Genomic DNA, 27,726 nt, shown 5'->3' with positions numbered 1-27,726 from the left:
ATCTGTATGAAAACCTTGAATTTGGGACTTTGGAGGTTTTAAAGGTGAATTCTTTAACAATTCCATGATTGGTGAGATGACAATGTCACTTTCTTGTAAATCTTGAAGTTCTTCCCTAGACCAAGAATCAAGCCAATTAGGGACAAGAGAGATTCTTTCGTCATCAACTTGAACTGGACCAATAACAGCGACATCTTGATCAGCATCAGACTGATTACAGTCTGGCCCCTTATGAAAAATCAGATTCAAGTCAAAATGTTCATCCCCAACTTCAGACTCTGCATCAATACACTCAAGATCTTTTTCGGCACAATCAATACAGGACTCATTCTTACACCTTCGAGGAACAATTCTAGACAACCCATCAGCATTTAAGTGTTTGTTCCCAGGGCGATATTGCATTTCGAAATCATAAGAGTCAATGATACTGAGCCATCTAGCCATCATACCCTCAGGTTCTTTAAATCTTTTTAACCATAACAGTGGAGCATGATCAGACCTCAAGAGGAACTTTCTACCTAACAAATAATGCCTGAAATGTCGAAGAAAAGTGACTACAGCTAAAAGTTCTCTTTTGGTTGTACAATACTGTCTCTGTGCTTTGTTAAATGTGCGACTTGCATAAGCAATGACCTTTTCTTCACCCTCTTGTATCTGGGACAGGACAGCACCCATACCAAAACCACTCGCATCAGTATCTAAGATAAATTTTCCTGTTTGATTTGGATAACACAAAATTGGAGTTGTTAGCAAAGCATTTTTGAGAGTCTCAAAAGATTTCTGGCAACTTTCATCCCAAACAAATGGAACTTTCTTTCTTGTCAAATTTACCAAAGCATGGGCTTTTTCTGAAAAATCCGGAACGAATCGTCTATAATATCCCACAAACCCTAGAAAACTTCTCACTTCTTTTCGAGTACCAGGTACTGGCCAATTCTCTACGTCTATGGTTTTTGATGGATCGGTCTGAACACCTTGAGCAGAAACAATATGTCCTAAATATTGAACTTCTTTCTGAAATAATTTGCATTTTGAAGGTTTTAATTTCAGATTCGCTTCCCTAAACCTAAGAAAAACTTCTCTAAGATTTGACAGAGTTATTTCAAAATCATTTCCAAAAACAATGACATCATCAAGGTAACACAAACATTTTTTCCACTGTAAATTCTTTAGAACAGTTTCCATCAGTCTCTCAAATGTGGCAGGGGCATTAGAAAGACCAAATGGCATTACATTGAAATGAAATAGGCCTCTATGACTGCTAAATGCTGTTTTGACTTTATCTTTTTTAGCTATAGGAATTTGCCAGTAACCACTTGCGAGATCTAAAGTACAGAACCATTGTTGACCAGCCAGGGTATCGATGATGTCATCGATTCTGGGAAGAGGATATGCATCCTTCTCCACAAGAGTATTTAACTTTCTGAAATCTATGCAAAATCTTGGACTTCCATCTTTTTTAACCACCAAAAGTACGGGTGATGACCATGGTCCACTACTAGGTTCTATAATATTTTGTTCTAACATGGTGTCAATTTCATTATCAATTATCTCTTTCTGTGACCATGGGAGTCTACGAGGTGGTATTTTCACGGGCTTTTGATTTCCTGTGTTAATCTCATGTTCTACTAACTGAGTGCGACCCAAGGGACCCTCAGGAGATGAGAAAATGTCTTGAAACTCAACAATCAGATCTTTCAACTTTTGTTTATTTTCAGATGTGAGATCAGTTGGACAACCATCTAACAAACCTTTCAAGTGATCAGGGATTTCATTCCCGGAGGTTTTCTCACCCACATGTTCGGTAGAGTTAGTTGGAGCTATAATTGATGAAACAACATGTACAGAAGCAACAATTGTATCCTGAGTAAGCTTGATGACTTTTCTACCAAGATTCAGTACTGATAGACAGACTGTTTGTTTTTGTGGTCTTACTACTGACTTAGCCACCAATAAACCTCTATGCTTAATGTAATCTGATGGTTCTAGAAGACACTCTTCCCCTGTCAATTCTCTGTTAAGTGTCCCTTCAACAAACATTTCTGATTGAGCTGGAATTGTTACAGTTTTACTCAGGATTACCCGAGCTTGATCATATTTATCTCTGGGAGAAAACAAGTCAATTTTCCCTAACTTTGTTTTGAGGATTTTCTTCTTTACCTTCAAGCAAACGTCATACTTTGTCATAAAATTCAGACCTAACAGAGCTTGATACATGTGATCTGAAAACTGAATGTTGGCAACTATAAACTCAGTTCTGAAAACTTTGTCTTCCATTTGCATGTCTAACTCTATTTTCCCAAAAATGTCTAGATTATCTCCCTTAACAGATTTCAAAACAAGAGAGACGGGTTGTAAATCAGCAAAATCCATCCCCAACTCCTGAAAAAATTCTGATGACAGAATTGACACAGATGCTCCGGTATCAAGCATTGCTAAAATTGGTGCATTCCTTATGTTGACCTTGACACTCAAATAATTCTTGGACGACGACACATTTGCAAGTAAATCTGAACTCTGCTTATTATTGTTTTCAACACAAGACATTGCTTCTAGTTTTTCTGTCACCTGAATACCAATACTATTTTGATTGTTAATTATTTTGTTCTCTTTTTGGTCTATAAACCTAACTTGTTTGATTGGGTTTTTCTCAGTATGGACTGAACTTTCGACCTCAAGATCAGCTCATTCTAGTTTTCCGAATGTTGTGCTTTCTTACGACATTTGGTTTCAATGTGACCCACACCTTTACAAAAATTGCAAATAATTTCTCTGGGATTTCTATTACTACGACCATCTCTGTCCCTGAACTGTGACTCATGTCGTCTCGGTGAGAATGATCTTTGGTTTGAGTTATTTGAACCATTCTGATAAACAGAATTGCGTGCGTTGGGACTAGAACCTCTCTGTCTGTTCTGCACTCTTTCACTGAACTCACTCACACTCAACAGTTGATCTAACTTTCTTTCTAATACTGCCATTCTCTCAGTTAAATGACTGGACTGAGCACCTCCCTGAATTTCACTGGAGTTGGTTACAGATTCCTGAACCACTGTGAAAACCCTATCATCTGTAGGTTTCTTAATTGAATCAATAGGACCTTCTACTGCTTCATACTCTGAGGCAAACGCAATTGCCTGAGCCAAAGATTTAGGATGTCTGAATTGCACATGTTTCTTTAAATCGGAATTTCCTAACCCATGGATGTATCTGTCAACCAAAAAGTTTTCTAAATTGCTGTATGGCATTTGCGGATAAGCCCTCTGTGCGACTCTACGAAGAGCATAACCATAATCTGTCACACTCTCTCCCGACTTTCTCTTATACTCTCTAAACTCACACTTGTATACATCCTCTCTTTCTCTAGGGGAAAATCTTTGATAGAGTTCTTGCTTAATGGTATTGTAATCACTCAGTTGTCCCAGTGTAAGACCCCCTAACAGTCTTTGAGCTGAGCCCCTCAAATTGATCACTAGTCTCTGAGCTTTTTCTACATCATTCCACTTGTTCAAATTAGCTACCATTTCAAAATGTGTCATGTAATCATCAAGATCCCACTTTTGATCATCATATTTTTCAACCTGGACTTTTTCTTTCTGTCCTACACACATACAAAAAGGAGTATTGGTCTGAGCTTGAACATTTGAGTTTTGTACAGGTTGATATGCAAGATTACTTGCATTGTGAACTGAGCGTTGAGGCGCAATCTGTGACTGAGGATAAGTATTTGATATTTGAGCATTATAATGAGGATTTTGATAAGGGTCATTTGTGTATGATGTTGCATTGACCTGAGTTGTAGAATGGTATGGAGTTTGTTCTACAAAATTTGAAGCATTCTGATATTGTGAGGAAGAAACAGGATATCCGGTTGAATATGCATGACTCCCTTGATTTTGTGTTTGGTAACCAGAGGAATTTTGATCACGTGGTAAATAGTAGTCATAATTTCTGTAGGCACCTGATTGCAGGTAACTTGACGGATAGGTATCCGGAACAGTACGAATGTTTTGCTGATCATACCTGTAACTATCATCATACCTGTAACTATCATCATAATAATCAATTCTTGAGAACTCTCTGTCGAACATGGGTGGTGTTTGCTGACTAGCATGTTGAGAGGATCCTTGATAGATGGGGTTTTCTTCCCAGTCATACATATCTCTGTTGTACCTGGAGTCTAGATGTCTAGACTTTGGTGTGCTGTGTTTCAAAACAGTCTTTGGTGCAAAGTTAGTATCAGTTGCATGCTCAGAGGTTTTGTTAGGGGACAGGTCTAATAAAGAATCATTAGCTTTCAAATCAGTTTGCTGACAATTTCTCTCAGAAGAGAAGGAAGCGTCTTCCTCTTTTTCCTGCACCTCAAAAGTAACTTTTTCTTTTAAACTCATATTGAATGTTTCTTTGACAAACTTTTGAAAAACAAAATGCTGACTTAAGGAAAAAAAATTTGATCACAAATTTTAATGAATAACAGTGTCACCCCCCACACTGGCCACCAAAAATGTAATAAGACTGCTACCCCAAGAGGGGGATAAATCCTGCTCCTGGGACAGTCGGGTACGGGGGTGACTACCAATTATCCCTAATTGCTGATTAGTAGTCAGCAAAAATAAATGAAGTCAACAAAAATCAAAGTTTTAAATTAATAACAAATTTATTTTATAACAGATGAATGTAGATGATAAACTGGTACCTCCAGTTGAACAAATCAATGAAAAATAGGTATGAAAATGACAAAAATTACCATGAAAATATTACAAATTTCACTTTAGAGTTTAAATAAGAAACATGGAAAAATACTCCTACACGTATTTATGATAATTTATATCGGGCTCGAAATTCAAAATATTAATTACACTATGGCGCCTAGTCTGAATAAGATAAACTTCTGAGAGAAAAGAATTAGTTTTTATTGAACAGTGCCTTATCAAAATGTATACCGAAGTCGGTATAAAGTGCTTCGAACGGGAAGATGAGCTTACCCGGGAAGTAGGCTGCTATAAGCAGTGGACGCAAGGCGAGCAGTCCGCCGAACTACTCGAAACACGCCTTTATATAGTGTGAGTACACAAAAGAAACGATCAGCCAACCATGAAATGTTACCATACACCTTATTGGATAAAATTACAGGTGATAAACCTATCAGGTAAACCCTAGTGAAATACGTTTTGAAATAAGGACCAATATGGCTGACCTGTATAAACAAAATAGCACTTGAACCGTAATGTAAGTGTAAAATAGCTTATCACAAGAATTGACGTTACTATTTAAGTATCTTATATTGAATTATCCCTAGCTTAGTTAATTGTTTATGTAATTTATGATTTTTAATAAAATAAACATATGGTACGGGATGAGTTTTATCACAACAGTGCTGCGTATGATTTTGTGACCTTAAGGTTTTGAATAATTCTTTTAGTTTTTTAGTATCCACATCTGATTCACACCACTTCTGGAGTATATTGTTGTGCAGTACTCTTGAAAGTTCTCCTTCACTACTGTAAGACTTCAAGTAAGGAGTAAAGAGAGAGGTTTGGTAAAACATTTACTGGAACCTGCTATATATCTCTGTTTGTAAGGACTTTTGTGAAGCTTTGGAATCCAGTACAAATTAGGTAAATCAATTTTTTTTTGTTTATTGTGGATATTAAAGATATCCATAACCGATTTACGATTTTGAAGTATTTCCTGCTTAGAAAGGGTGCTATGGGTGTATGTATGATTACTATGTGTACAATGGAAACATAGTTCTTTGAAAATGCAATTAATATAATGTGCTTTACAAACAAAGACAATGCTGCTACTTGACTTATCCGCAGGGTCACTATAAATCTCAAATTCTTGGACTTCGATCGTTTTTATATAATTACTCGACATTATGATTATCTATAAACACCACTTACATAATTTAGTGTTGTGTTATGCATGTACTGTGCCTAAATAGTAGTAAGTGTTTGATACACACTGCACAAAAACAAATATGTCATAATAAAACAACTTTACATAAAAAATTTGTAATTATAGATGCATCGTTTTATGAACGTTTAAATCTGCTGGTATTTTTATAGCAAGACTTAACAGTGCTGCGTACCAAAATCAATAGCATCAAAACTATCAAAGCTTTTTCAACGCTTTATACAACCATTCCCCATGACAGATTAAAATCTAGGCTTTTTGATCGATATAATCGACAATTGATTTTCCAATAAAAATGGAAGTCGTAAAAAATGCTAACCTTGTCATTGGAACTCTAAAAAAAATATTTTGTGCCCCATTGTAAGCAAACCTATTTTTGTATTCATATGAAGCAGAATTCATTCAAAAAATTGTTCGCGAGAAACATAAATCACTCGCTGTGTCCTTTAACTCAAGATTCAGGTATATCGACGACACATTACCAATTAACAATTGTTATTTCCATACTTACGTCGACTCTATATATTCCAGTGAACTTGACATAAAAGATACCACAGAGTCCGCGTCATCTCTTTCATATTTGGATATTTTACTGGAAATGGATATTGATGGTAACCTAACAACAAAACTTTATGATAAACGCGATGACTTCAATTTTTTTATAATCAACTTTCCTTACTTATGCAGCAATACACCTTTATCAACTGCACATAGTGTTTTTGTCTCTCGGTTAATTCGAAACGCAAGAGCATGCTTTTCGCATGAACAGTTTCTAAAGCGAGGCAAGCTACTGACAAACAAGTTGATAAAACAGGACTATCAACAGTCTCATTTGAAGTAATCTTTTCGAAGTTCTATGGTTAATACAGCGACCTTGTTAGCAGATACAATCTTCCAGTGGGTCGCATGCTGGATGACGTTTTTCATACTAATTGTTAGACCATAATTAATCACCTTATTGTCTACGGACTTTTCCGTTTTTTCCCCGATTACGACAAAGAGCACACCCGCCGCGGGTGTGACCGGTCAGCAGAGGATTCTCACTCCTCCTAGGCACCTGGTCCTACCTACATCTTTTTGTAGGTCCGTGTTACTCTGCTTTGAATTTTTGTTTCCTTTATTATTTTTGAGATGGTTGACGGTTTGTTATTGTCATTTTTTCATTTTCACCTAGATCTTGCAAACGTGATCAAAGCTCACGATCAGGACATATTTAAAGTTCTTAAGTAATGTTTGTTTCAAATTTTAGTTTCTGATCATTTTCTTTTAAATATGTCCTAGACAGTGATTATTTTTTTAAAACAATGACCTTAAACTTTCAAAACTAAACCTAAATCAAGTTCCTGACACACCTGACAGGTCATAAGCAATCTTCTTGTAAAATAAAAACTTTCAATGATTCTCTGATTTATGACCGAACACACAATTTGAACTCTTTCTTCCAGTGATCTTGAACTTGCCCAAATGACCTTGGGTCAAAATCATGACAACACTTAACTCATAAGCAATCTTTGTGTGAAATAAGAATTTTCAATGTTCCTCCATAAGAATGATATGGACTAGACACGATTGCACAGACAGACGGACAGACAAGGTGATTCCTAGATACACCTCCCCCCCACCCCGAACAATCTTTGTTTGCAGGGTAAATAATGATAATATAGATTAAATAAATCTAGAAAGTTTAATTTTGTATACAATATTTTAACACAAATAAAATGAAAATTGTTTTCAAAGCAGATAAATTAGGCAGCCAGTACTAGTTTGACTCATACTTTCTCATAAACATTTTTACAAAGGTGAAATTAGCTGAAATAATGTTGCCCTCACCAATATTTTAATATTTCCTTAATACGTTTTCTGGAGAGAACTCTCTTCCCCCACCAAAAAAAAAATGATCAGGTTTAATTATTGCAGTTTGATAAATTTGGATGAATTATACTTGTTCTATATTTAGATTCATAGATGGATAACTCAAAGAGAGTGTATAACCTGTAGTAGGCTGAGTATAAACCTACAAGAAAACGCCAAAATGATTACATACACAATCATCAATTTCAATTAAGCATGTAATTTTTAATGACTTTGTCGCATATGTTATATTTTTGGAAGATTTGAGCAGTATACGTTTTTTCATTAATATTTGAACAAATCTTCTTGTTTGTACGAAAAACTAAAATCATTCTGGTAATAGTAGAAAGAACATCAAAACTTCTTCCGGATTCATCTTCACCACCTGCTGTGAAAAAAAAATATTTTAATAATACATAAATCGGTGATGCATGGGTAGTACCCGATTCAGTGTGAATAAATATGTATAATTTACACTTAATTGAAAAATCGACGAGACAATATGATGTGAGAATGAAATTTTACAAATACAATATGCCTTACCTAAAGAAAACAAGCAAGGAGATATTCATAAGGTATCCTGAATATCGGATTCCCATCTCTGCAGAGTTTTACGCACGCAACAATTATTATGACAAGTGCTGCAAGACATCCGAGAGAACCACCGATAATGGGGCTAAAATTAGATATATCAAAATGCTATTTAATCTAGTTTTAAAAAAAACCCATCTGCTTTTTGGGCTTACAAGCACATTATTGCAAGCACGTAAAGACAAGCACTAATACAGAATAGAGTAAATACGGGGGAAAAAGAAATCACTAGAAATCACCGATTCCATTCCATGATAAAACATTCTTGCAGTGCACGTATGTTATGTTCTATATTTTTTTACTAAGGCCTATAGAATCACGTTTATAAGCATCAATAATTTACCGCAAAAGGGGTAAATATATGGTGATGATTGTTGATTAGATAATTGTTTTATAGAATTCGATAACCTGCTACCTGTCATACCCACACTTTTTAACTGGATTCTACTCAAAAGAAGTTATTTATCAATTTTGAAAAAAGGTGACAATTCAGAACCAAATAACCTTAAAGGTATTAATCTCATTGTCAATTTTTGTAAACATTTTACTGGTATTGAACAAACAAATTATTAATAGTTATAAAGTGACAAATCAAGGTATATTTTAATCTACTAGATGATAAAATATAATAACCCGCGCAAGTGCGGAAAAATAACACTTTAGAACTTCACTGGGTTTTGTATTTCTATGTACACATTTGGTTGGTATATACTGAGTACAAGTTTTTAATTTTTTTTTCTTCTAAAAATTGATATAAAGCAACTGGCTGGATGTGAAGAGGAGCGGATGGGAATAAAAAGAATCACTTCTACCTATATATAAGATTTACCTATAGGGCCGGTATTGGTTTCAGTCTTTAATTAAGGCTCATCGATTTCCGTTCAAGTTCTTGATTCAAGCCACACACAATAAATTGCCAGTTTGTTGTGCAGAGAACTCATTATGTTAATGGATTAAATAAATCTGATAAAAATACAAAATGTACATTTCTGCACTAAAAAAACTAAAATGGTGTTTCAAAATGCAGTTAATTTTAAAAATGAAAAAAGTATGCTCACAGATGGAATCGAACCAGGGCACAAAAAAAAAATACATCTTGTCCGACATAGCCAGCCGTTTAACGTTCAGAGCTATTCAGAACTAACATGTATACTATTTGATGTAAATATAGACCACTGTGAAACCAATTTCCGATATTTTTTTAGGTGTTTTGCAAAATTCGACCCCAAGCTGGAATGCCCCTAAAAGATTCTTAATTATATATATATATATATATATATAGAGAGAGAGAGAGAGAGAGAGAGAGAGAGAGAGAGAGAGAGAGAGAGAATATTAAGTATTTCTATTAGTGCTGCTAAAGAATATCTCTGTCTTTATTAAATAGCTATCTCATCTATGACACTCTCTAAAATCTATGGATTACTTATATCTTGTTCTGTCCTTCAAAAGTGTTTTTGTACCAGTGCAAGTTTATGTTTGTGCTTTTTTACTAAACAGATTCATGGTAAAGACGACACACAAGAAACGAGTTAAGACTGGATAACACAATACCAGAATGCGCGGGGGAACCTTCCGCATAGTTAATTAAGCTACAGAAGTACGGTGCTTGTAATTGCATATTTTTAAAAAAAAACAGTGTTACTGGTTTCATCAATAAAATGTAGATTCATCAAGATTGATTAGCATACAAGTTTTCGACACGCTATCAATATTAGAGAGGTTAAGCATTTGAACATGTACGTCTACGGGTACGTGTGGAGCTACAAGTATGTTTACACGTACACGTACCAAACTTTAGGGTATGTTTAATAATCTGTACGTGTAAGCGAACGTGTAAAATCATTAGATTTAATATTTTCAACATGTTCAGTTTACTCTCACTGTTTATTAAATAATTCTATGAATTTGATGAAACCAAAACCACAGTCGTCCTCAATTTATCGTCTGCTTTAATTAAAACAATGCTTGATAAACGCAAAATCCATATTTTTATTTAAAAATGCTACAAGTTTTCACCTCCGTGTACTTTTGATTCTACACGTTTCGTACAACTTGTAGATTTACGCGGTATGCAGAAATTATGACGTAATACACATATAACTAGGGGATTCCCCTAATTACACGTACTCGTATACGTACAAGTTCAAATGCTTAACCTCTCTAATGTTTATTAACCAACCCAATATTCGCCGACTGATTGCTCTTGTTCTCATAATAAAAACAGTATTTGGTAGCTTCATCTCCCTCAAATTTGTAGGAACAGTCATATCCACACTGTACAGTTGGGATCACTGGAAACAAAAATCATATACTAGTAATTATGCCATACATCTCATTCTGAAGCCGTTTTCACACGTTTCATTAGATATAACATGATATGTGTAAAGTTATTATAACTTTTAAAATAGGTTTCAGCATGAAACAGTTGTTATTATAGCTGTTTCACAAAATTTTCAACCGCACTTAATATCATATGGTAAATTCTAAATTGATACCCATTAATTAAATTCTTTCTAATATGTCACAAATATAAGCACAGTGACTGTAAATGAATGTGAAATTTATATCCTCATCAAATTATTAATGTAAAATATGTAAATAAAATTTAAAGGACAGGTGACACAAAATGATTTTCTTATAAAGCCATTTTCTTTGATAAATATAAATCAGTTTACAACAATTTGCCCATTTGACTAGCTTCAGATTAGAGCACACAGCTCAATTAAGTGTTCTGTAAATCCAAGCTGCAGGTGATCTACGAGTTTTGTCTTTAATGAGATAAGAAACCCCTGTGTGTTAGAGATGGCCTAGTCAGCAATCGCCCCCATAGTAAACAGAACAATGGACAAGGATATATTTACAAAGGATACTGCATTAATTTGCGTTGCAAATGATAATTTTGAAATAAAGGACCATCAGATTAAAGAGAGTTATTAAAAGCATATTTTATTGAATAGCCTATTATATGAACCTTCTCCCGAAAACGAAGTAGTGAGATTATAAAACGTTAAAGATTACATGTAGGTTAATAGAGTTTTTGAGAAAATTTGTGTAAGATACCGATAATAGAAAATTATCAAAATAATAAGTAATGTAATTAATTAAAAGTGAATCTGAAAATTCTGTGATTGATAATAGCAAATTAACATCATTATCATCAATATTCAGTAAAGTTGGAAATATATTTGAAAATGCATATTGATTCAATCTTGTAGATCCATAACATTGATATAAAAAATGTTGATATTAATCTAAATGACACAACAAAATCCTTTTTTTAGCGACTAAGATTCCATATTTTTGATGACTTTTATCTTTTGAAAATCCAACATCGACTCATTTTTTACCACCTTGGAGGTCAATTAAAAGTTAACTTTACAGTTTACCATTTTTACCTCAATTCATAATTGCTGAGGAAACAGAAATGGGGTTTCTAAGCCTAGAATAATACATGTTTCTGTACAGGGTTCTCAGACTTTTCATATCAATTAGCAAAACTGATTGCCTTCAAATTTTAGATAATTTAGAAACATGACATCGTAAAGACAACTTAACGTTTTCCCGCCATATTTGCATTTTTAGCATAAAACAGCTTGTGTTCAATCAGATTTTCTTTCAGAAAACATAGAGCGCATGCTTGAACAAACAAAATAGTTTAATCAGAGATGTATCTAGTCAAGGCTAGAAAAAAGGGAAACAATTTTCCTTGTTCAAGCATTCGCTCTATATTTCCCATTCATAAAAAGATAAGAAAAATGTCAATTTTTTAATGATTTTGATTAAATCACTTCGGACGTCAGATACTGCCAGTGACTGCAAATAAATCAAATACATAGGTGAAAAATATTTTACAACAACTCTTCTGAAATAGTACAGACCATTTTATTGTGCCAGAAACACTTTTTAAAAAATTTCGAATTATGGGGGCCAAATTTAACTCATATCATATAAAGTTTTATAGAAGAAATTTTATCACATTCACAATTCAACTTGTTGGTCAATGTTTTTGTGATTGTGTCACCTGTCCTTTATTTTAAAACTCATCGTTACACAATTTGAACAGCAGTGTTACCGTAAATGTGTATAGGCCTATATGGTCGTTATAACTATTCCTAGAAATGAAACAGCGGCGCTGTACATGTAGATCGTTTACCTCAAGCAGACGACATCGTGAGAAGACGCGGAATTTTCTATTAAGTGAATTAAATAATGTGTATTGTTTCTTTAATTTTGTCAAACTTTAAATCTTTTTATACTTATAAAGTTGTATTTTGTTTGCTGACAATTAAACACATACAACTTAATATTTTTTTTACGGAGTTTATTATGAAATTCCTGTTCTGTAAAATCAGAGCAGTTGAGAAAATTAAACCAGGTGTAACGTAGAATAATGACCCCGTAGAATAATGACCGGGGGTCATTTTTCGACGTAGAATAATGACTCCAGTCATTTTTCTACGCAGAAATATGACCCCAGGTATAATTCTACGTAGAAAAATGATCCTTTTGCCATTTTCATAAAAAGGGAACCCTTTACCTGAAGAAAAGGGACCCCTGTAGAATAATAACCCCCTTATAGATTAAAGTTGTTCAGCAAAATTTCTTATTATTTGTGAGATAGTCTTTACAGTATTGTTATTTTTATTGTAGTTTACAAAAAGTAACAAAATTATAATTCATATACAAATAAACTTAAATTTAAAGAAGGGGTATTTCTTTAAAAAATCCTTTCGTTATATCAAGATACTGACGTATTGTATCGGGCTATGGTTGTCATCTTTACGAGTTACATTTACATGTATAAATCTCATTATATAACGAGTGACAACACATTAAAATTATTTTGAGATACAAGAAACTATATAACAACATTCTGTTTATTGGCGATGAAAGAGTAGACTCGATATTGTTTATGAATTATACTTGCATTGACGATTTTCCCCTACTACAAACTACGAGGTATGCAAGTGCATCACCAAGAATTAAAGATGAAACCAAAGTTATGAAAAGTTTACTCCATTGTTAGGCATTATAACCATGCTGAAATTAGCAGCCACTTTCCGCAGCCATTAAGCCAGTAGAAGCTAACGGCCAATAAGGAAAATCGTCAAAGTACTGAGAGTACTCGAGCAGAAAATATATTTTACTTTATCATCGGCATACTTTAATTAATATCAAGATGATTAATAAATCAGTAGTTTGTAGGAGCATTGACAACTTCGGATGCAGTAAAGATCGCGTTTAAGGTAGTCCTATACTCGGCACTAAATGGGCTCAATCATTAAAAGCTTAGCTTTAAATGATAAATATACATTCTAGCCATACATATACAAAAGAAAATATGTATGTTTACATGCTAGTTTGTTTGTTATCACCTCTCAGACGGGTGTACCCCCTTGCAAAAATTATTGACAATTATGAAATTTGCCAGACGTCCGTTTTTCCTAAAAATAATTACCAATTTTAGGAAAATTAGAACTGAACATACAAAATAGAGTATAAATATTTATTTAAGCCATATCTCATCCATAATTTTGCGCAAATTTTTGTTAGTAAGTACGCTTTATGGACCTGATGTATCAAAATAGAATACAAAAAATGCGATGCTAGTATCGCGTTTGGTATTTTTTTTTTTTTACTATTTTATGGACTCAAACTTAAATTCATGGTGTTAATTCTATAGATTTACATCTTAGAAAAAAGATTTGTTAAAATAAATTATATGTTGACGGATTACTTTTCACGCTATAAGCTCTAAACCAAGTAGACCCTGGCGAAAAAATCCGAAAAAATCACATTTTGCTACAGTTTCCTGCCTAGATCTGTCAACAATGTTAGATATCATTTAAACATTAATTAATTGACGATTGATTAAATTCAAAATAGCTTCTGTTTCTAAATTTAAACCGGTTTTAGTAAAAGAAAAAGAAAAATTCGGGGGGGGGGGGTGTCAAAACAAAGACGATATAAGCATACCTGGGATCCTGGTTAATCAGAAACTTCGTTTTTCATTTTACTTTAACAGAATCGAGTTTCTCAACATTAATCATTTCTATCTCTCATAGAATACATATACATGTATTACCGTTCGAATTGCTTATTATTGCCATTGTTTACAACAGCGATGTAGAGCAAAATCAAAACGCTTTGTAAAAGTCGAACCAATATTGTAAAATCCGTATTATGACGTAATGCGATACTCGGACTACTTTAAGATCAAGGGAGATATAAACCCCTTGGAATAAACTGGTGGTACCCGTACAGCCCAAATTTGGGACCAAGAAATAATAGCCCTATAGGTGCCCTGCACTGCCCTGTAATTTGTTTGAATTACACTATAAAGTAAAGGTAGATAATGTCCCATAATTCACCACAATATCGTTGTGAAGAGTTAATAAAATGACAAAGTTCAAATGAACTAAATGGACACATTTAGATATGATAGACACCCTCAGACCCTTGTTATCAATATTAAGAAACTTCCTCTGTTTAACGCGTGTGTTTCTAAGTTTGTTTGATCAAATCCTTCAAAACGAGCCCTAAACCCCTCTCACCACCTTTTTTAATAGAAATAATCACTTAATATATTCGATCAGTGTTTATTATCTTTTTTTTTAAGATTTACTATAGCCAGGTACTCTTCACACATTTGCTCTAAAAAAGTCTATTACAACATTACAACAATGTTTAGAATATCGATGTTTATGTATGACATGTTCGTAGAAGAAAACAAAACATTCTTTGTTTGACAATTCATTCACCAATGAAACAATGAATATTGCTTACATTATCACAACACTCATTCGTTCATGATTGCTGTTCCTTAATTATCACACAATTTAATTCCCCAAGGTATATAAATTTGTTTTTCATTAATTTTTTTTTCTTATTTAAACTACGGAATGGCTTTTCAACATTAGCAACACCTGCACAGATATCTGAACACACACTGCATACCTGGTTGTTACCTATGCAATTGTAAAATTGCGATATATAAAGTTAAGCAAGCTGTGCATACCTTATGTAAATGAAATGTCGTCTTTGAATAATAAAGCTATATAATATGTTGTTAAGAATTATTCACTGTAAAGAATCAAGTATAGTTCAGCAGATTTCTACACAAGTGCAGCGTTATTTCCCGCCATATGGGTATATCCCTCTAACTATTTTTAGAATCGGTAGGACAACAAAGTAGTGCCTTTAAGCAAAACAGTCCCTATACTTGCAGAGTGTATATACATCTATTGGGACATTTTAAATCAGAATGCTTGACACATGTCAGAAAAGGGGATTTTCAATTTTAAAAACAAGTGTCAAAATTGAATTATCATTTGAAGAAAAGAATTGAAATTGTTTGATGTACACCCTTTCCAAAACTGAGAAATTCCCTACTTTTACTTTCATTTTCAATTGAGTTTTTCAATACAGACGCAGTTTGCCGGAAAACGAATCTGACTTCAAACCACGAAATTTTAACAGGAAAGAGACAATTTGATGAGCTTTCATTCAAGAGGTCCCTCGTTGCTGAACGAAAATTAGGGCCGGAGCTATGAAATTCTTACGTTAACATTACCGCCTATTGAAAATGCATTAGTGGACTATACCCATATTGAGCTCCATGCTGGTAAGGCATATTTCTTGTTAATCTCAGCGAGATTCGTCGAGACTGAAAATTTTTTGACGGATGTCTCTTCCGAATCTCAGACCAGTGCCACACAAAGTGATTCGGGAAAATTTGCCCCAACTTCGGCCGGTTGTTATGATAGAAATACGCTGAATTAAATCATCTGCTCGCTTCAACTTTTTACTTTTAAAGCTGCTTGGTCCGATTTATTTGTTATTACATTATCAATTTTTTTTCCAAACAAACCATTTCTCTTAAAAAGTTATGGACTTTCTCTTATTTACACCAGCAGAATCAGTCTCCTTTCAAAGTTAGAAATATTCAAAGTAAATAAAAATAATTTCTTTTTGGGCAAACGAAAAAACAAACCAAAATGCATCACGGGAATGTTTAGAAAAAGACCAAGCAGCTTTAACATCCCTTTAACTCCCTATCAACATAAAATGTTAGGTTCCTACCGTTAAAAGATTTAAATCCCACAAAATATGAACTTATTTATTTTTCAATTCATCTCCACACTCATTCACATCTCCAATGCTGAAGAGTTCCAGTCAAGGAAATAGCCTGTTTCAGAATATGTCGTACTCAAAGATTTCAACCTTATCATTTTATGAATATTACATTATAAAATTAAAAGGTTTATAGTTATAAATACCGGATATTTCCTTTTTATTTATTATTAATTCTATATTTTATTTTTTTGGCAAATAACTTGACATCTTAATGCATTTATAAAGTTTTTGTTTGCCCTATTATAGTTTTTTTTATGTAAAACTATTTTGAAACAGTCTATTTATGACCTTGACTGGAACTCTTTAGCATTGGAGGTGTGAATGAGTGTGGAAATGAATTGAAAAATAGACAAGTTCATATTTTGTGGGATACAAATCTTTAAACGGTAGGAAGCTAACATTTTATATTGATAGGGAGTTAAAAGGATGTTAAAGGTAAAATTTTGAAGCGGGCAGTTGATTTAATTCAGCGTATTTCTATCATAACAACCGGCCGAAGTTGGGGCAAATTGAATCACTTTGTGTGGCACTGGTCTGAGATTCGGAAGAGACGTCCGTCAAAATTTTTTCAGTCTCGACGAATCTCGTTGAGATTAATTTCTTGTTTATTTGCAATTATTATGATAAACGTGCATTTTTCTTTTGTACATCTTTTCATATATGTGAATAAACTAAATATCCAACAAGTTCAACAAGTTTAATCATTTTAATAACACATCTTCTAAGAAAATATCCATCACAACATCACCCCGCCCCCACCCCCCGGATTTTCAAAATTTCAAATTTTTTTCAGTGTAATTTATTTTGAGTTCTTACATAAAAAACTGAAAATGTATGTGTGGTTCTAATTATATATGAGTTTAGAAGACATTTTTATAAATTTTGAGACCAAATATCACTTCGGGTTTTTAGTGCGATTATTTCAAGCGAGCAAAAGTGAAAGTAGAAAGCAGAAAGTTTTCGGTGAGGAAAAATACTTCATTCTAGCAGTGTCCAGTTATTTAAGATTAGTTTGCATTGTAAGGAAATTGTATTAGTGTCCGGTAGGTTCCAATTCTATATTTATGATGATAGATTTGCATTAAATTTGAGTAAATTAATTTGTCATGCATGTGACATGACTATGTACATACGTGTACCGAAGATGTAGGTATGCACTCTTTAACATGTAGAAGCCTACCACTTTTAGTTTTTTATGCCGAAATTTTGTATACGAGTTGACTTTCGTTTTTTTATGCGGAAAATTTTGTATACGAGTTGACCTGTATACGAGTTGGTCTGTGTACGACTTGACTGTAAATCTTGTTGGTTAGGTGGCAGGGGATAGTTTTTTTGGTCGAGGAAATGTGAGGCAGATAGTGCTCATATATGTGATTTAATTTTTCAGTGGATTTTTAAATTTGCTAAAATTGGTTTGCATGCAGGGGACACATGGTCCCGACTCTTGAGAATTTTTAAACATTTCAGAATAAAACAAGTACAACTTACATATAGCACTATAAAGAATAGCCAGGGACGGTCTCAAAATTTTCTGAAAAATTGCCCTTTTTTCACATTTTCACGGGTCCATAACCACGCTCCAGTCCCGAGCAACTGCCATAAACTACCATAGGATTGGTAGCTTAATGTATACCCATGCAAATAATCACCAATTGATAGGGGGTCAATCACCTTCTTTCCGAGTGACATTTCGTGTTCTGAACCCACCCTACTTTTCAAGCACAAAACCGAAAGTGAAAATTTTGGCCACAGTTTCGCATTTTCATTCCATATCTGATGAAAAGTGCTACCAGTATTAAAGTGTCATATATCAATGAAATTGGCATGAGCTCCTCTATCCACAAAATGAATGCAATAAATATTCTACCGATTTATACCCCTCAAATAACCAGCCAAACCCCAGGTTCTCCCTTTATTTCAAAATTTTGACCGGGTCTTTCCTTCGAAACTATCCCCTGCCACCTTAGTACTTAATCCACAAAACCTATACATTGTATTTGTTTATCATAATCAAAATTGAATGAAATTATCAGTAATCATTTTACGTAGATATTTACTAGTATTCATTTAATAGTACTATTCCAAAAAATAGATCAATATGTTGGGGTGGGGGTTGATATTGAATGTTTGGGGGAGAGGGGTGTTGATCTTTAGGCTGTATAGATAAGGTGTGCATGAAGATGTAGTTATTGTTGCCTATCTGTTCTCTTTTTCTGTATCTTCCCCCTCTCTCTAATTCTCTCTGTGTCTCTTAATCTCTCTCTCTCTCTCTCTCTCTCTCAACATATGGCTGCTTTTGGCATATGGAATTGCAAATGTTGGAGATAGTGTTTGATAATATAGAATTTAATTCAAAACATTTCATTTTAGATAACATGTAAATTGAAATGGAAATTCTTCAAAGAATAAAACACAACAATGAGCCATGGCCACACTTGATGTAAGTAAAATTTATTTTTGTAACTACACTCGTCCAAGTTTAAGGTAAGGTTTGCGGTTACAGGGAGATAACTCACACATTTTCATTGTGACGTAACACCAACTACCCTTTATTTCAGTTATGACGTCAACATTTATATGACGTCATAATTGATTTCAGGTTTTTTTTATTTCGCGGGTTTTTTTAGTTTCAATTAAAAATAAGAGGACAAAAGCATTTTATCAATTTCCACGAAAACGAAATCCGCATCATATGGTTTTGAATAGTGTTTTAGAAACATCAGATTACACATATTCTAAGATACGTTTTTCCTGAAATCGGTGGACTTGGAAAGGTTTCAAATAAGATGTTTTCGTTTACATAATAGTAGTCCAAAATTAAGACTTTTGTTGCATTTTATTCTATTTTTAGATAGTTCATCAGAAATTAATAAAAGTGAATCATGATATTAATAGTGATATTGTTTTCGAACATTTTAAGCATAAATAACCACCATAATAGTCACATATAAAATGTACATATTTTCACGAAATTCTTTACATTTCATCAAAATGAAAATTGGAAATCATGAACTTTGACCTTTTGTAGTTATAAAACGGGACGGGAAAATTCATTTGAATTTCATGAGAAAAAAGACTTTAGTATAGTAAACAAAATGGTATGTAACTTTGGTACAACCTCTAAAAAATGCAAGCCGCAAACCTTACCTTAAAAGAAGTTTAAAAGAAGGAACCTGTAAAAAACTATCTACCCTGGCCAGTATTTTACATGCAGATAATTTAGAATACTAGATACTGGATTGAAACTTTACATATTATACATATTTCACAGACTTAGTGGACCGTAGTTCTTGTTCTTCTGGATTTTGAACTTAAGTTAAATGTAGACTCTCTTCCACAGGATATGTCTTTTGATAATTTTTGTTAAATTTGTTACCATGGTAACAATATTCAAGAGTAAAAGAAAAAAATCCTTATTAGCAAGTCTCTTTTCCCTATGACATATATTAATGAGTTAAGTCATGGTGCATTTGTTCTGAAATTAGGCTTAAATAAAAGTTCAGCAATTATTACACTTATGTGAGTAAAAACAACTCATCACTATGACGTCATTATGACGTCATAGGTGAGGTAATCTCAAGCCAGCATCAAAATGGAGCAAAAACTAAATTGAGGGTCTCACATTATAGAGTCATATAACTTTATTTTTTTATAAACCGATACCTACATGCAATACATAGATGGATAGGGAAATTCCTATACTTCTCTATTTTACCTTTTTCGTGGTGTTTGAAAACAATGTTTTTTGTAACTAAAGAAAAACTCAAGATTTTTACGACAACAATTTTATAAAATCAGACATAATTGAGCTTTTTCATGAGAATATGAACAAAATAAATTGGGTAAAATATTGAATGTTTATGTTTTACATGTATTTTAATCCTTGAGATTAAAGTTTCCTCAATTTATGCAATTTGAAGAGCATCAACTGCCAATGAGCTATATGTTGTTTAGGTAAATTATGACTGGACTGTTTCTTCAGATTTCATGCATGTGTATCAATGCTGCAAAATCCATAATTAAGGTCTTCCTTTGGAAACGGAAGACCTTATTGTTTTTGCTTTGTTTCTTTTCCTCTATTATTATTAATTTTTTTTTCTGTCACGTTTTCTCAAAAATGCTTCAGCCGATTTTAATGAAACTTTCAGATCCTATTCATGACAAAATTTGTAAGAAAATTACACGAGATTTTTATGGTCGTCACTTCCGGTACCGAGATATTAAAGATTTTATGTTTTGCTTGTTCACGATTTTTCTCAAAAAGTATTCAAGATAGGACTTTCAAATTTTCAGAGAAGATAGAGAGTGAACGGCCGCAGTGCCCTTTGCATATCTGAACGTCCGCTGTCACTTCCGGTCGTCACCGGAAGGAAATGAAAAACCTTAATTTTTTAAAAAAAATTATTTGAATTTTTTTTATTTTTTCATTCGATAGAGACGCTCTCAAAACTTCTGAATATGAAATTTGTTTTAAAATCGATCCACGCATTCTTGAGATTTTGGACTCCAAAGTTCTGAAGTGAGAGGCTGCGTAGCTCAGTCGTTAGAGTGGTAGACTTGTGCCCAGGCGACCCGGGTTCAGTCCCTGAGTGCCGAATCTTTTTTTCTCTCTTATTTGTGGTTTGATTAATGGTTTTATCTTTAAAATGATGGATTTGAATGGGTTCCGTTTCATTTTTGTCATAATTAAAAAAAAAATAGCGGCTCTTTTCTGTCAGCAGCTCTCTAAATTCCGAAGCTCGTCGTATCGCCGACATCAAAGACATGCCGCCGAAGTGCCCATGCAGTTCGACCGCATTAGAGTTCGCTGGGTCGCTTTGCCGGCATCAAAGAAATGCCGCAATCTCAATGACTGTATGCACACAACATTTAGCAATGCACCCACGTTATTCTATTCGGCTTAAAAAGGAGGACTGCTTAGTATTTAATCCCATATATAGATAACACATGCATGTATACATGCGTTTATTGACCTAGGTTGCTTATATATTGATTTCCTGAACATTATAAAACACCATGTAATCTCTCTCTCTCTCTCTCTCTCTCTCTCTCTCTCTCTCTCTCTCTCTCTCTCTCTCTCTCTAAAGTACAAATGTTTTAGCATTTGAATAAGACCTAGTACAGGTAACATGGAGTAAAGTGGATAGAAGCTAAATGTACATTGGCGTCCAAAAATTAAATATATTTTATATCAAGTTACGGGATAATGTCTATGGATTCAAATAATTTGAAATGCATTGTTTAATGATTGTCTTCTTACTGATTGGAAGTCAACGCTAAAAAGTCATTGTTATTAAAGATGGTGTACTTTTTCTTTTTTTGTGCATGTCTATATACTGATACAAATCTGTTGCCTGTCGGGATTAAGAAAAACCTCCGAAGTTAATACACGTAACTATACAAACGAACGGGTGACTGCGACAAGGTTTAAAAATTGACCACCCGTTTATGAGTGTTTGAGCCTAAGAATAAATAGATGTAAAAAAATCAATAGTTACATCTTTCAAACAACGCTTATACATTGTTCTAACATATGTATTTTATTTAGAAATTGTGTAATATGTGATATTTAGAATTTAATATTCTACGTTTAATATAGAACTCACCGACCGACCCCCCCCCCTCCCAATTCATAAAATCATTTAGTTTTTCTGGCCCTATTTTACTTGATCTTTGATCTTTAATTTCAACTAATTACCATTCTAGATTACTTTACTAATTACCAGACCAATTCGTTCATTAATAACAGAGTTATAAAGTTTTTGGCATTTGAGTTTCAATTGTCGTGTTTGACATGTACTATAAACAAAATTTCTAACTCCCAAGCCCTTCACTCAATCCTAATGAAAATTCGTGAAAATGAACCTCGGATCCCATTCTTATTGTCTGTGAAATATGCAGCGGATTGAACAATTAAGACGAAATTCCTGAGATTAAACGGCGCTTATTGCCTATACGTTGAAATTAAATTTACACAGTACACCCACCGACCCCCCCCCCCCTTTCCTATTCACAAAATCATTTGGTTTTTCTGGCCTGATTTTAATGGATCTGTCATCTTGAACATTTATTTTCAACCTAGTTCAAGTCTAGATTACTGTACTAATGACCAGACCTATTCGTTCATTTTTAAGAGAGATATGAATTTTTGGGCATTAGAGTTTCGATTGGTGTGCTTGACATGTACTGTAGAAAAAAATTCTAACTCCCGAGCCCCTTACTCAATCCTAATGACATTTTGTGTAAATGTACCTCGGACCCCATTCGTATTGTCTGCCAAATATGCAGCGGATTGAACAATTAAGAAGAAATTCCTGAGATCAAACGGCGAGTATAGCCTGTACGGGGACTTAAAATTTACAGAGTACAAAGGATGTAAGCAGCCGCGTAATATTTCTGTTGCATGTATATTTCTTGTTTTCCGTTTAGTCTGTATCTACGATAGCGTGTGAACTACTTATGAATGTTAGAACTGTGGAAATTACTGTCATCAAATTTTTACCGAATAAATTTAAGTGTTACTGATTTCGTTATTTCTACATTTATAAAGATTTAATCAATCCGGCTGAAATAAAACAGTCAAACATAATAGTAAACGACACGAACAAATATTCTCAACACTGAAATACATGGGTAAAATGCATCAGTCATTGTTTTAGGACTTCCCCTAATTGTTGTTAACCGAATCCGAGATTCACACCTCAAAATTCTATTTCGATTTATTTAAGACGAAAATCAAGCTCGGGTCTTTTCACCCCCCTCCAGACACAAACACGCATCAATATTTCAAATGACCTCGCACTGTTACCAAACCTGAACAGCCAGACATCTTACACGTTGTTTTTCATCTCATACAAAAACTCAGCTCCTCTCCCGGGCGAAAACGCCCCAAATTCAAAGACAAATTCGGGAATTATTTCGCGTCAGCCATGTTTTGAGACACCTGCAAAGGCTGTGTGTTCTAATCTCGCCGGAGCCACGATTTGTTCTTTCTCTGTTTCTTTCTCTCCTTTTTATTTAATTTTCTAACTAAAATATTCAACATAAAAGGGTTGTTGGACTGTAGTACAAGTTGAAAAACACTCTTCAATTAAGATTTAGACAAAAACAGTCTTTTATTATTAGGGTCTTCCGTCTTCAGCGGAAGACCCTTCAATTCTTATTGTTATTAGGGTCTTCCGTTTACAAAGGCATACCCTCTTTTTTTCTTCGGTTTCTTTTTATTACATGTCATTAGACTTGTTATTAGGTCAAAAGACCTCTTATTTAATATGAAATAAAATGGGACTGGTCCTTTAAATAAGGGATCCAACGGGGTGTATAATCCATCATCCATCGCTCTTTTAGATCACATCTGCATTTCCTGATATGTTATTTCCTCTTCTAAAAATCGGACGGAAGACCTCCTCGTTGCTCGCAACGAGATCATGTCTAGTTATGTATTGAATTTTGTCAAATTTGAAATCATGGTTCTGTATATAGTGTCTAGAGTGAATATATAAGCTAAGAATTGTAAATAACCACAATGACTGTTTTATATTGGGTATATCCCTCTAACTATTTTTAGAATCGGTAGGACAACAAAGTAGTGCCTTTAAGCAAAATAGTCCCTATACTTGCAGAGTGTATATACATCTATTGGGACATTTTAAATCAGAATGCTTGACACATGTCAGAAAAGAGGATTTTCAATTTTAAAAACAAGTGTCAAAATTGAATTATCATTTGAAGAAAAGAATTGAAATTGTTTGATGTACACCCTTTCCAAAACTGAGAAATTCCCTACTTTTAATTTCATTTTCAATTGAGTTTTTCAATACAGACGCAGTTTGCCGGAAAACGAATCTGACTTCAAAGCACGAAATTTTAACAGGAAAGAGACAATTTGATGAGCTTTCACTCAAGAGGTCCCTCGTTGCTGAACGAAAATTAGGGCCGGAGCTATGAACACTAACGTTAACATTACCGCCTATGGAAAATGCATTAGTGGACTATACATATATATGTCGACGAAAGAAGAGACGTAACTGTTAACAATCAAATTGTGGAAATGTGTTTGTGTGTGTTTGCTACGGATATGAAAAACTATATACAGTGATTTCGGTGTTTATAACTTCAAAATCAACTGAACAGAGTGAAAATTCCAGTAAATTCAAAGTCAAATATCTTGTCTTTTCGGGATACTGAGTAACCAATTTCTATTCTTGTTTACAGCGGGGGTCATTTTTCTTCACGTTTAACATGAAGAAAAATAACACTTGGGTCTTTTTTCTTCAGAAAATTCCAATTAATCTACAGTAAGGGGGGGGGGTCATATTGAATATGACCCCGGTCATTATTCTACGGGGCTCATTATTCTTCTTTACACCGGCAACAATTTTATTGATGCAGGTATCAAAAACATTTTCCGACCAATCAGAAGCGCCGTTATCTTATCAAACTAACTAATATCAAATGATTTCAAAATAATCGGAATGCTGATATTACCTTTTAACGCATTTAAAACTTAAAATACAAACCATTTATTCTCAATAAGTATTCTACTAATAATGTATTCGATTTGGTACACAAAATATATGAAGTCAAACATATTTTTTTTATTATGATAGACTAAAAGCATGTTAGAACAGAGAAATTTTGCTTTAAGCAGTTATGCGCAGATCATACATTACTCTATGCTTTCCACAATTATTAGTTACTACTTACTAATATAAAGTAGAAATTATATCGGTATCTGATAATTAACATTGAGTTCTAGCTAATTCTGATTAATTTATAAATAGGTAAAATGCCCGGGGGTCGGGGGGGAGGGGGTCATCGCAAAACGACTGCGTACTAGTGTGATAGAATGTACATTGTCAATAAAAAAAAAACTGTGCCGAATAATTATGCCAGTGTCAAGTGGCATTTTTGCACCCGCCTAAGCTGAATGTATCAAACAATTCAAATATCTTAAATGATAGACAATTGCATAAGGACTTTATAACCACCTTTGCCATTAATGTATCTCACCTGACGGGATATTTACCCTTAAAAAATATATTCCTGCGGGAAAAATTTTTTCCATGGGAAAAACAATTTTTAAATAGAATATTTGAACTTTCTACTGGAATAAAAAAAACTCATATTGGAACTTATATTCCGATAGGATTTGAATCAAACTCCCACAGTATTTTAAAATCCGATAGGAAATCTGAATTTCCTGTAGGAAAACTACCTGTCTGAATTAAATTCCTGCAGAAAATACTTCTCTTCTATAGGAAATTTAATTCCTATAAAAGTTTTAGAAAATCCTATAGGATTTTAAATAATTAATTTTCAAACTTATATTTCAACACCTTTACCAATCCTTTTATTTATTTTAAATAACAAATGGATAGTATCTTGCATTTTTCAATGTATCTACTTTTTTCAAACAAGCCAATTTTTGAGACTTTGCTAGTAATCGTTAGAGCTAAACCCATTCGACAAAAACGGTCGTTAGATTTTACTAAAAGGGGAATCACTTTAAAGCATTTGCAGCTTTTCGTTAAGGAAAAAGACAAAATCGCGCGTTATGTTATCAAACCTGGAAATTCCAAAAGAAACGGTGAACAAACAAGCAAGATATTAAGGATCAAACTTAGCGTCTAGAAGAGAAAAAAATAAGGAATCTGATTTTATTTTTTAGAATAATTAAATAGTATATAGTATACTATGTCACAATATGGAGATTTAAATGTATTTATCACAGTGATTTTTTTTTACATAAATGGCTTGCTCGTTTTGCTTTGTATATGTAGCCCGATCATTTGATCATCAGACAATTAACCTGCAGATATCAAGTTCAGTTATTCAGGGAATTTTGTTTTTATGATTATTTCATATTTAAAAGTAATGATTTCCCTTTAAAAATATGCAATTTTTTTCTGTGCCATTTGAGAATATCCAACATCTTTAAGGAGTTTACCATTTTAAGTTGGTTTATGAAATTTTTCCAAAGTTGTGAAAGCTTTTTAAGACATATGATAGAAAGTTTGTTAGAGTATGTATATACAAAATTTAAAAAAAACGGTAAATTAAAAACAACAGGCTTACAAGACTGTGAAGTTTCTTCAACTAAAGATTCACTGTTGAACATTTAATGTGGAACGCCATTCACTCCTTACCATTTTAACGCTGTTTGAATTTGATATTTTATAAAACAAACCCTAATGATTTGAAGTTAAAAGTATTGAGAAAGGATGCTTACTGGTGTTGAAATAGTCTTTGGAGGCAGTATTTTGGTAAGTTCTAGTTAAGAATCACAACCAAAGCGTTCTGTGTTCATCGCGTCATCTCAATGAACTCCATTATAGCTTAGTACGTGATTTGCAGTTTCATTAACTACACATTCATTTAGGTGTTTTCAATCATATTTGTAATATAAACTTTCGACAAATTAAAATACTTTGTAAATCGATTTTTGGTAGTTGAAATTGTAGACGTGGAATATACAGAAAAATCTTTCTAAATAGTTCACTCAAGCGTTGAAGCAAGGGGCTGTGTCAAAAATAGTTCGGAACGGAAGTATTTAATAAACCATCAGCCGTTTGAATAAGCTAAGGTTTATTACACGGGTTGTATAGACCACACGTATGAGATGGAACACATTATACGCTATGACAAATTTCGAAAGGATTTGAACTTAACTTTCAAAATCAGTTTATTTATCTAGCGAGATTAAAAAAAAAGTTAACGAATCACAAGCAATAAATGATAAATTACTTTTGTTTCTTAAACAATGTACTACCGGCATAAGCATTATTAAGTTTAGCATGACTCTGCAATTCAGTACTCACAAATAGTCAAGAAGAATAACAATGCTGCATTGAAACTGCTTTTGGAATCTCTCATCTTTTTTTTTTATAAAGCCTAGGACTTTATGAAAACCAGAGGAGTCAGTGTTTCCAACTGAGGAGTCAGTGTTTCCAACTGATTTAAATGAATAAATGAGACGTTGTCGTTGGTAATCGGCCAACCAAAACAGTTTCGGTTCAAACAAAAGAGATTATATAACGGTCTGAAATTCTTGGAATAGGTTTTTCTTAGTACAATGAATCATACCATCGTGATTTTACTCGACATTACCTTTAACATTTAAAACTCCTAAGTGGGGTCACTCAGTGAGATCTAATGCCCCCCCCCCCCACCAAAATTAAAAAAAAACCCTCTGGCAATAAAGAAATTAAAGGGACGGTCACTATGTAT

The 27,726-nt window shown here is 33.6% G+C and overlaps 1 long non-coding RNA gene across 1 annotated transcript; it reads right to left on the bottom strand.

The window, feature by feature from the left end:
• Positions 1–7,622: 7,622 nt before the first annotated feature.
• On the bottom strand, positions 7,623–27,484 carry LOC136275165 (uncharacterized). Its single transcript, XR_010713695.1, has 4 exons — positions 27,318–27,484; positions 10,541–10,652; positions 8,314–8,446; positions 7,623–8,158 (listed from the first exon to the last, which is right to left on the bottom strand). It is a non-coding gene; the product is annotated as an uncharacterized lncRNA (long non-coding RNA).
• Between the last annotated feature and the right edge of the window lie 242 nt (positions 27,485–27,726).

The sequence above is a fragment of the Magallana gigas genome, chromosome 4 (assembly GCF_963853765.1).
Source record: "Magallana gigas chromosome 4, xbMagGiga1.1, whole genome shotgun sequence".
Lineage (NCBI taxonomy): Eukaryota > Metazoa > Mollusca > Bivalvia > Ostreida > Ostreidae > Magallana > Magallana gigas.
This window is presented reverse-complemented; position numbering and strand designations above follow the sequence as displayed.